This window comes from Lolium perenne, chromosome 7, assembly GCF_019359855.2.
Source record: "Lolium perenne isolate Kyuss_39 chromosome 7, Kyuss_2.0, whole genome shotgun sequence".
In the NCBI taxonomy this organism is placed as follows: domain Eukaryota; kingdom Viridiplantae; phylum Streptophyta; class Magnoliopsida; order Poales; family Poaceae; genus Lolium; species Lolium perenne.
The window spans coordinates 325,576,266-325,588,149 of record NC_067250.2 but is presented as its reverse complement, the minus strand read 5'-3'; positions in this window follow the sequence as shown (position 1 = coordinate 325,588,149).

Sequence of the window (11,884 nt, the reverse complement as noted above, 5' to 3'; positions counted from 1 at the left end):
ATAAAGTGCATAAGTACATATTCAATACCACAATAGTTTTTAGGCTATTTGTCCCATGAGCTATATATTGCAAAGGTAGAGGATAGAAATTTAAAGGTAGCACTCAAGCAATTTACTTTGGAATGGCGGAGAAATACCATGTAGTAGGTAAGTATGGTGGACACAAATGGCATAGTGGTTGGCTCAAGGATTTTGGATGCATGAGAAGTATTCCCTCTCAATACAAGGCTTAGGCTAGCAAGGCTATTTGAAACAAACACAATGATGAACCGGTGCAGCAAAATCACATAAAAAACATATTGTAAACATTATAAGACTCTACACCGTCTTCCTTGTTGTTCAACCCAATACTAGAAATTATCTAGACTTTAGAGAGACCAATTATGCAAACCAAATTTTAGCAAGCTCTATGTATTTCTTCACTAATAGGTGCAAAGTATATTATGCAAGACCTTAAACATGAGCACAACAATTGCCAAGTATCACATTATTTAAGACATCATACCAATTACTACATGTAGCATTTTCCGTTTCCAACTATATAACAATTAACGAAGCAGTTTCATCCTTCGCCATGAAAATTAAAGGCTAAGAACACATGTGTTCATATGAACCAGCGGAGCGTGTCTCTCTCCCACACAGGCATTTATTCAAACAAAAACAAAAACAAGAAACATACAGACGCTCCAAGTAAAGTACATAAGATGTGACCGAATAAAAATATAGTTTCAAGAAAAGGAACCTGATAATTTGTCGATGAAGAAGGGGATGCCTTGGGCATCCCCAAGCTTAGATGCTTGAGTCTTCTCAAAACATGCAGGGATGAACCACCGGGGCATCCCCAAGCTTAGACTTTTCACTCTTCTTGATCGTAGTATATCATCCTCCTCTCTTGACCCTTGAAAACTTCCTCCACACTATACTCAAAACAACTCATTAGAGGGTTAGTGCATAATCAAAAACTCACATGTTCAGAGGTGACACAATCATTCTTAACACTTCTGGACATTGCTCAAAGCTACTGGAAGTCAATGGAACAAAGAAGTCCATCCCACATAGCAAATGAGGCAATGCGAAATAAAAGGCAGAATCTGTCAAAACAGAACAGTCCGTAAAGATGAATTTTATTGAGGCACCAGACTTGCTCAAATGAAAATGCTCAAATTTAATGAAAGTTGCGTACATATCTGAGGATCACTCACGTAAATTGGCATAATTTTATGAGTTAGCTACAGAGAATTAAGCCCAGATTCGTGACAGACAGAAATCTGTTTCTGCGCAGTAATCCAAATCTAGTATCAACCTTTCTATCAAAGACTTTACTTGGCACAACAATGCAACAAAATAAAGATAAGGAGAGGTTGTTACAGTAGTAACAACTTCCAAGACACAAATATAAAACAAAATACTGTAGCAAAATAACACATGGGTTATCTCCCAAGAAGTTCTTTCTTTTTAGCCATTAAGATGGGCTCAGCAGTTTAATGATGCACTTGCAAGAAATAGTATTTGAAGCAAAAGAGAGCATCAAGAAGTAAATTCAAAACACATTTAAGCCTAACATGCTTCCTATGCATAGGAATCTTGTAAATGAACAAGTTCATGAAGGCATAATGCAATAAGCATAGGAAAACTAGACAAGCTCAACTTCAAAATTTTAAGCATATAGAGAGGTGTTTTAGTAACATGAAAATTTCTACCACCATATTTTCCTCTCTCATAAAAATGTCCAGTAGCATCATGAGCAAACTCAACAATATAACTATCACATAAAGCATTCTTATCATGAGTCTCATGCATAAAATTATTACTCTCCACATAAGCATAATCAATTTTATTAGTTGCAGTGGGAGCAAATTCAACAAAGTAGCTATCATCAAATATAGGAGGCATATTGTAATCATAATCAAATTTACTCTCCATAGTAGGTGGCACCAAAAGGCTACTATCATTATAATCATCATAAATAGGAGGTAAAGTATTATCAAAGTAAATTTTCTCCTCAATGCTTGGTGGACTAAAAAGATCATGCTCACCAAAGCCAGCTTCCCCAAGCTTAGAATTTTCCATAGCATTAGCAACAATAGTGTTCAAAGCGTTCATATTAATAACATTCACATTAGCATGCATATAAAGTTCCATGGGTTTTTAATTCTCTCTTCAAACACATCATGTCCTAATTCAAGATAAAGTTCATAAAGATCTCTCATATTTTTGTTGTTTTCCATTATGCCTAACTAGTGTAAACAAGAAACAAAAAGATGCAATTGCAGGATCTAAAGGAAATAGCGTCGAGCACAAACACAATGGCGCCAGAAAAGTACTGTTACCTGGAACCGGAGTATGAGTGCCTTTTACCTTTCCTCCCCGGCAACGGTGCCAGAAAAGTGCTTGGCGCGTAGTTGACGAGGGAGGAAATTGTGTAGCTTTCCTTCGTTCCCCGGCAACGGCGCCACAAAAGTGCTTGATGTCTACGGGTGCTTCTATTCTTGTAGACAGTGTTAGGCCTCCAAGAGCAGACGTTTGTAGAACAGCAGCAAGTTTCCCTTAAGTGGATCACCCAAGGTTTATCGAACTCAAGGAGGAAGAGGTCAAAGATATCCCTCTCATGCAACCCTGCAACCACAAAGCAAGAAGTCTCTTGTGTCCCCAACACACCTAATAGGTGCACTAGTTCGGCGAAGAGATACTGAAATACAGGTGGTATGAATATATATGAACAGTAGTAACGGCACCAGAAAAGTGCTTGCTGGCGTGTAGTTGATGGTGGTAATATTGCAGGCAGTAGAAACGCAGTAAAACAGTAAACAAGCAGCGATAGCAGTATTTAGGAACAAGGCCTAGGGATCATACTTTCACTAGTGGACACTCTCAACATTGATCACATAACATAATAAATAGATAGATGCTAGACTCTACACTCTCTTGTTGGATGATGAACACCACTAACTGTGTAGGATTACACGAACCCTCAATGCCAGAGTTAACAAGCTCCACAATATTCGATGTTCATATTTAAATAACCTTAGAGTGCATGACAGATCAACACAACCAAACCAAGTACTAACATAGCATGCACACTGTCACCTTCACGCTACGAAAGGAGGCATAGATCACATCAATACCATCATAGCAATAGTTAACTTCATAATCTACAAGAGATCACAATCATAGCCTACGCCAAGTACTAACACAATGCACACACTGTCACCATTACACCGTGCAGGAGGAATAAACTACTTTAATAACATCACTAGAGTAGCACACAGATAAATTGTGATACAAAACACATTGCAATCATAAAGAGATATAAATAAGCACTTCACTATGCCATTCATAACAGTGAATAAGTATTCTGTGAAATATAGCCTAAGAGACCCACACGGTGCACACACTGTCACCTTTACACACGTGGGACAAGGAGTCTCCGGAGATCACATAAGTAAAACCCACTTGACTAGCATAATGACATCTAGATTACAAGCATCATCATATGAATCTCAATCATGTAAGGCAGCTCATGAGATTATTGTATTGAAGTACATAGGAGAGAGATTAACCACATAGCTACCGGTACAGCCCCGAGCCTCGATGGAGAACTACTCCCTCCTCATGGGAGACAGCAGCGTTGATGAAGATGGCGGTGGTGTCGATGGAGGAGCCTTCCGGGGGCACTTCCCCGTCCCGGCGGCGTGCCGGAACAGAGACTCTTGTCCCCCAGATCTTGGCTTCGCGATGGCGGCGGCTCTGGATGGTTTCTCGTACCGTGGCTTTTCCGTATCGAGGTTTTAGGTCGAGGACCTTTATATAGGCGAAGAGGCGGAGTCGGAGGGGCGACGAGGCGGTGAGGGGGTATGGCGGCGCGGCCAGGGCTTGGGCCGCGCCAGCCACCCTCCTGGGGCCCCTGTGGCCCACCTCTGGTCCTTCCCGGGTGTTCTGGAAGCTTCGTGTATTTCTAAGATGCTGGGCGTTGATTTCGTCCGATTCCTAGAATATTTCCTTACTAGGATTTCTGAAACCAAAAACAGCAGAAAACAGGAACTGGCCCTTCGGCATCTCGTCAATAGGTTAGTTCCAAAAAATGCACAAATATGACATAAAGTGTGCATAAAACATGTGGATATCATCAATAATGTGGCATGGAACATAAGAAATTATCGATACGTCGGAGACGTATCAAAGCCTTCCGGGGGCACTTCCCCGTCCCGGTGGCGTGCCGGAACAGAGACTCCTGTCCCCCAGATCTTGGCTTCGCGATGGCGGTGGCTCTGGATGGTTTTCCGTATCGTGGCTCTCCGTATCGAGGTTTTAGGTCGAGGAGGCTTAAATAGGCGAAGAGGCGGAGTCGGAAGGGCGACGAGGCGGTGTCACCACAGGGGGGCGCGGGCCACCCCTGGGCCGCGCCGGCCTATCATCTGGGGGGCCTGTGTCCCCTCTCTGGCGGCTCTCGGGTGTTCTGGATGCTTCCGGGGATTCTAAGATGCTGGGCGTTGATTTCGTCCGATTCCGAGAATATTTCCTTACTAGGATTTCTGAAACCAAAAACAGCAGAAAACAGCAAGTGGCCTTTCGGCATCTCGTCAATAGGTTAGTTCCGGAAAACGCATAAATATGACATAAAGTGTGCATAAAACATGTAGATATCATCAATAATGTGGCATGGAACATAAGAAATTATCGATACGTCGGAGACGTATCAATGAGCCACAGATGCAAGGTCCAGTCGAATCCCTACTGTCTCACAATAATCCTTCAATTCTCCCTGTGCGAAGTTTGTGCCATTATCTGTGATTATGCTGTGTGGGATGCCAAATCTCATTACGAGGCTGCAGACAAATTTTAGTGCCGTAGCACCGTCGGCTTTTCTCACTGGCTTTGCCTCGATCCACTTACTGAACTTGTCAACAGCGACCAAGAGGTATTCAAAACCGCCAGGAGATGATCTTTTTAATTTACCAACCATATCGAGCCCCCAGACCGCAAACGGCCAGGTGATAGGTATGGTTTTCAGCTCTTGGGCTGGAGCGTTTGGTTGAGTAGCGTAGTACTGACAACCTCGGCAGGTCTTGACTATCTTGTCAGCATCTTCTTTAGCTGTGAGCCAGTAAAAACCTAGCCGAAAAGCTTTTGCAACGAGTGACCTGGGAGCGGCATGATGCCCGCAATCCCCTGCATGGATCTCTCTGAGGATTTCAATGCCATCTTGATTAGAGACGCATTTGAGAAATACCCCTGTTGTGCTTCGTTTGTAGAGCTGTCCATCAACAATTGGTGTAGGATCTTGCTCGTCTGATGATCTGTCGTGCGAGGACCTCGTCCTCCGGCAACTTCTGATCAATGAGGTAGTCCAGGAAAGGCTGTGTCCAAGCCGGAATGACAGCCATCACTTCTTTGGCCGAAGACACTGCCACCTCTGGGTTTTCCGGGTTAGCGCCCTTCACCGAGGGTATCCGTAGATGCTCCAGGAAAATACCAGGCGGAATTGGCTTCTTGCCGGATCCGAGCTTGGATAGCATATCTGCCGCTGCGTTATCATCTCGCCTGACGTACTTGACTTTGTATCCGAGGAAATGTTTGGCGATCTCGTCAACTTCGTCTCTGTAAGCCGCCATGACGGAGTTTCTGGCGTTCCAGGTTCCGGCTACTTGCTGTGCCACCAGGTCTGAATCTCCGCAACATATGATGTGCTTGATCCCTATCTCCTTAGCAATGCGCAATCCGTGTAGTAGAGCCTCGTATTCCGCCATATTCTTTGTAGCTTCGAAGTGGATCTGCAGAACGTACTGCAGTTCTTCTCCGGTAGGGGACTTCAGGGTGACTCCGGCTCCTGAGCCTTGATGCTGCTTGGACCCATGTCTCTGGTTCCGGCTCCAAATTTGCATCCGGAGCTTCTGTCCAATCTGCGACGAAATCTGCCAAGACCTGGGATTTGACCGCGGTCCTGGCTTTGTACTTGATGTTGAAGGCGGATAATTCAATGCCCCATTTCGCTGTGCGTCTTGTTGCGTCAGCGTTGTTGAGAATCATTGATAGCGGAGCTTTGCTCACGACTGTTACTGGATGCTCCTGGAAGTAGTGTCTCAGCTTCATGCTGCCTAGGAAAACTCCGTAGGCTAGCTTCTGAAAGTGAGGGTAGCGTTGTTTGGATTCCGTAAGGACTTCGCTAATATAGTAGACTGGCCTTTGGACTCCATACTCATGACCTTCTTCTTGTCGCTCCACCACGATGACGAGGCTGATGACTCTGTTGGTGGCTGCCAGGTAAAGGAGCATAGGCTCTGACTCACCTGGAGCTGCTAGGATAGGTGGGGAGGTGAGTATGTCCTTCAACCCTTGAAGTGCTGCATCTGCTGCCTCATCCCAGACAAATTTGTCTGTTTTCTTCAATAGCTTGTACAGGGGTAGTGCCTTCTCGCCAAGACGGCTAACAAACCTGCTGATTGCTGCGACACAACCAGTTAGTCGTTGCACATCTTTGAGACAAGTTGGCCTTTTGATGCACATGATTGCCTTGATTTTCTCCGGGTTAACTTCAATGCCCCATGATGGGTGCCAACTGTCGTTGCCTAATCGACGATACCTCGGAGGAGGATCCTCACGAAGGGGAGAAGAAGTAGGGGCCATAGGGCGGAGTGCACACGGGACGGTGGTACGCGATTTACCCAGCTTCGGAACACCTGCACGATGACAGGGCCTACTGCTGCTTGTCTGGAATTATCTAGGCGCTTTCGCGTTGTTACAATGAGTTGAGGTTCTGCCTCTAGGGCTCCCGGGATCCGGATTATAAAGGCGCACGGATCTAGGGTTTACATGGAGAGTCCTAGCCGGATACAGGTTGCCTAACTACGGTACAATATCTTGCCGTGCACGTTAAGGATCCGCCTTCCCATCTATGTCGTACCGGATCCGGGTTCCTTACTGGGCCGTCATGGATCCGGGTTCCTCCTCAAGGTCGGTCGGATCCGGCTCCCTCTGCCTGGGCCGGACTTCATCCGCCAGGATCAACATTAACTGGGCCGCCCGATGGGCCACATGCCACACCACCATCTGTGGGCCACCCGGGCTTGCCGGATCTAGGCACTGTCGATGGTACACCCATGAAGTATACCCACAACAACCGGTGAAGGCTGATGGACATAGCTCTTTGAAATAAAAGCAACCTCTTGAAGAAATGTTTATCAAAACCTGCATTGGTATTAGACTTTCTGGTCAAATATCGTAGCTAGTGCATTAAACACCTCTTATCTATAATGAACTTGTTGAGTACGCTCGTACTCATCCCACTCTTAAATCCCCTGCTTAGATTATCTGAATCGTCTGGAGGAGGACAACGACAACCCTGAAGGAGCCGAGATCATCGGCTATGAAGAACCAGACCTCTCTGGAGGTGTTGAAGGCGTAGACTACCTTATAGTCTATGGAACCGGGGAGGCTTCCGGTGGAGAACAAGCTTAGACCGATAGAGAGTAGTAGAAACCGAGCAGTACGAACTTCTAGTACTTAACTGCTCGTTGAAATAAATGTATAACCTAGTGAAACTTCTATATTGTAAGTTAATATGGGTTCACCTCGAACCCAGGAGTATCCCTCTTAGGACCCAAGAGGAGCTCCGAGACGATATGTTTATTATGCTTGTAATAATAAATGAATGAGTTATGGACCTGCTATGTTCTGTTGTAATACTCCGAGGGATGTAATATTTGCGGAATGGTACTTCGTGAATGTTATATCAACGACTGTCATACTACAACATGCAGTGGTATGCAGGGTCACCACATCGCGATGTCCTGGATCCAATTCAAGACTCCGAACAATATTCAAACTTCATTCCATATTCCATGTCTACTTAAAACGACATCAGACCTTAAGTGTGTCACCCTACAGTTTGAGAACTATGTGGACATGATCGAGACCCCTCTCCGATCAATAACTAATAGCGGGACCTGGAGATCCATAATAGCTCCCACATATTCAATGATGACTTCATGATCGAAAGAACCATTCACATAAAATAACAATTCTCTTTGTCTCGCGATATTTTACTTATCCGAAGTTTGATCGTCGGTATTGATACGTCTCCAACGTATCGATAATTTCTTGTGTTCCATGCCACATTATTGATGTTATCTACATGTTTTATGCACACTTTATGTCATATTCGTGCATTTTTTGGAACTAACATATTAACAAGATGCCGAAGTGCCGATTCTTTGTTTTTGCTGTTTTTGGTTTCAGAAATCCTAGTAACGAAATATTCTCGGAATTGGACGAAATCAACGCCCAGGGTCCTATTTTGCCACGAAGCTTCCAGAAGACCGAAGAGGAGACGAAGTGGGGCCACGAGGCGCCCAAACCCTAGGGCGGCGCGGCCCCTGCCCTGGCCGCGCGGCCCTATGGTGTGGGCCCCTCGTGCCGCATCCTGACCTGCCCTTCCGCCTACTTAAAGACTCCGTCGCGAAACCCCCAGTACCGAGAGCCACGATACGGAAAACCTTACTGAGACGCCGCCGCCGCCAATCCCATCTCGGGGGATTCTGGAGATCTCCTCCGGCACCCTGCCGGAGAGGGGATTCATCTCCCGGAGGACTCTTCACCGCCATGGTCGCCTCCGGAGTGATGAGTGAGTAGTCTACCCCTAGACTATGGGTCCATAGCAGTAGCTAGATGGTTGTCTTCTCCCCATTGTGCTTAATTGTCGGGTCTTGTGAGCTGCCGAACATGATCAAGATCATCTATCTGTAATTCTATATGTTGCGTTTGTTGGGATCCGATGAATAGAGAATACTTGTTATGTTGATTATCAAAGTTATGTCTATGTGTTGTTTATGATCTTGCATGCTCTCCGTTACTAGTAGATGCTCTGGCCAAGTAGATGCTTGTAACTCCAAGAGGGAGTATTTATGCTCGATAGTGGGTTCATGTCTCCGTGAATCTGGGGGAGTGACAGAAACCTCTAAGATTATGGATGTGCTGTTGCCACTAGGGATAAAACATTGGTGCTATGTTCAAGGATGTAGTCACTGATTACATTACGCGCAATACTTAATGCAATTGTCTGTTGTTAGCAACTTAATACTGGAGGGGGTTCGGATGATAACCTGAAGGTGGACTTTTTAGGCATAGATGCATGCTGGATAGCGGTCTATGTACTTTGTCGTAATGCCCAATTAAATCTCACTATACTCATCATAATATGTATGTGCATGGTCATGCCCTCTCTATTTGTCAACTGCCCAACTGTAATTTGTTCACCCAACATGCTGTTTATCTTATGGGAGAGACACCTCTAGTGAACTGTGGACCCCGGTCCAATTCTCTATACTGAAATACAATCTACTGCAATACTGTTTTACTATTTTCTGCAAACAATCATCTTCCACACAATACGGTTAATCCTTTGTTACAGCAAGCCGGTGAGATTGACAACCTCACTGTTTCGTTGGAGCAAAGTACTTTGGTTGTGTTGTGCAGGTTCCACGTTGGCGCCGGAATCTCTGGTGTTGCGCCGCACTACATCCCGCCGCCATCAACCTTCAACGTGCTTCTTGACTCCTACTGGTTCGATTAAACCTTGGTTTCTTACTGAGGGAAACTTGCCGCTATGTGCATCACACCTTCCTCTTGGGGTTCCCAACGGACGTGTCAGGTATCTTCATACCTAGTTCAACCTCGTTACTGATAAGTACTCTTTACTCGTACCGTGATATGATATCTCTTATAAACCAGTCACATGCTTGCAAACTAATTAGATATAATTCCACCGAGAGGGCCCAAACTATATCTGTCCGTCATTAGGATGGACAAATCCCACTATTGATACAAGTGCCTCAATCCTATACTTTCCGAACACTTAATGCCACCTTTATAACAACCCATTTACGCAGTAGTGTTTGGTGTCATCAAAGCATCCATCCGGTGTAGGTGATTAACAAGATCTATTGGTCGAAGGATTAAGTTACTATGCATATTAAAACTTGAAGCATAAAGAACTAAATGACTTGATCATATGCTACACTTACTATGGGTGTATGTCCATCACATCATTCACCTAATGATATGACCTTGTTATTAACAACATCCAATGTTCATGATCATGAAACTATGATCATCTATTAATCAACAAGCTAGTTTAACAAGAGGCTTACTAGGGACTCTTTTATGTTTACATAACACACATGTATTAATGTTTCTGGTCAATACAATTATAGCAGGAGATGCAAACTATTATCATAAACACAAAGATATAATAATAACCACTTTATTATTGCCTCTTGGGCATATCTCCAACACTTTTCCCTTCGGTGATGTCGGCAATGGGATGCCCTTCGACGGCTGTCACGACCTTCCTAGTTCGAGGCCAAGAGGATGTGCAGCTGTCTTGGTGGAACTCTGCCTCGACTTCAAGATCCTTTCGGCTTATCCTTCAATACTCCTTGCTCTTCTCGGGCATTGTTGCTGGATACTTAGTTGCTAGGCTTGGCGATGTCGTTTTTGCTTTCTCCTTTCTCTTTCAAACTTGTAATTTGACTGTGTACTTGAGACTTGACTGAATATATGTTTAGGATGATTTATGCCCGCCGTAGTTATAGTAAAATAACAGGAAATATATCATGATTTCTCGATGATAGGTTTAGGTTCACCAAGCTGACTGGATACGTCGGAAGCAATCATCGGACCTGTCATCGTCGTCGTCGAGTACTAGGCGGTTTCAGCCCAAGATGTAGAGCAACGAGGGAGCAACCGTGATGCCAAAGTAGAACATTTACATCATCCTGGATGACGGGATTCAACATCCGCAAGATTGATCTGGATGTTGATGAGCTGATACCAGGAGGCAAGGCACGGGACGTCGTTGCCTGCCTGCCAGCTGCCACCTGCTTGCATCTGCTTCAAGGCACGAAAAGGTTCGCCGGTTTGCTTCTCCGATGCCCTTGGATCCAAGATCCTGGCCATGCAACCCAAGGAAGAGGGCAGAGTCCCAGACATGGGCGGTTTCTGCTACGATGTCCACGCATGAGGAGTCTCAGCTTCATCCCTCCGCATGCACATCAAACAGGGCTAGTCTACTTCCCATTCGGTGACAAGCTCTTCGCCCAGGGGCGCTCCTCCATGGAGCTCCTTGACCTGCATCCTCTGCTAGTCATCTGTCCTAGCAACTGCCCCTTCTCGTGGTGCAAGCTCCATGTAGTGCCGCTCGACTCCATGCACATCATCTCCCACGCCATTCTCCCCGACAGGAAAACCATCAGGTTCAGTGTTGATATCACTGCCACGACTTATAGCTTCCACATTGAAGACTTCAAGTGGGAACGCCTTGGTGAGTGCATATTGTGTTTCCATTGCTGCGTTTGATTCATCCCAGAGCCGGACGTCTAGGTTGGGCTCGCACCTAGGCTCCTGCAAGCTGGCCTCTGTGACTACCTCTGAACGCCACCCTCAAGTGAAGTACGGTAAGGAATATCTCTTCTCCGAGGACCCGGCTGAGAAGCACCTAGGTTACAAACTCATCTTCATTGGGGGTGGACACGAGATTAGATTCTGCCTTCTGGATTGCTGATACCTCCGATCCGGATTACAGATTGTACTATGGTAAGATTTTTTCCTAGAAGACCTAGGTTTACCTTGGGAAGCACAGCTAATTGGTGTTTGAAGGAAACGGCTACAAGAGTTGCTAGTGTATTTTATCTTCAGTTTATCGTACCTATCTAGTTTACTTTTAATGGGGTTGTGTTCAATGATGGAAATAGGCTAGGGTTATGGTTTCACCCGTAGCTATGCATACATATGTAAATAAAGCTCAAATGTGTATAAAAAATAGAGATGGGAGATTTGTGGGTAGCACATCCGCAAATACTCTTGCTCCAAAAGCCAGAGGTGACAAGAG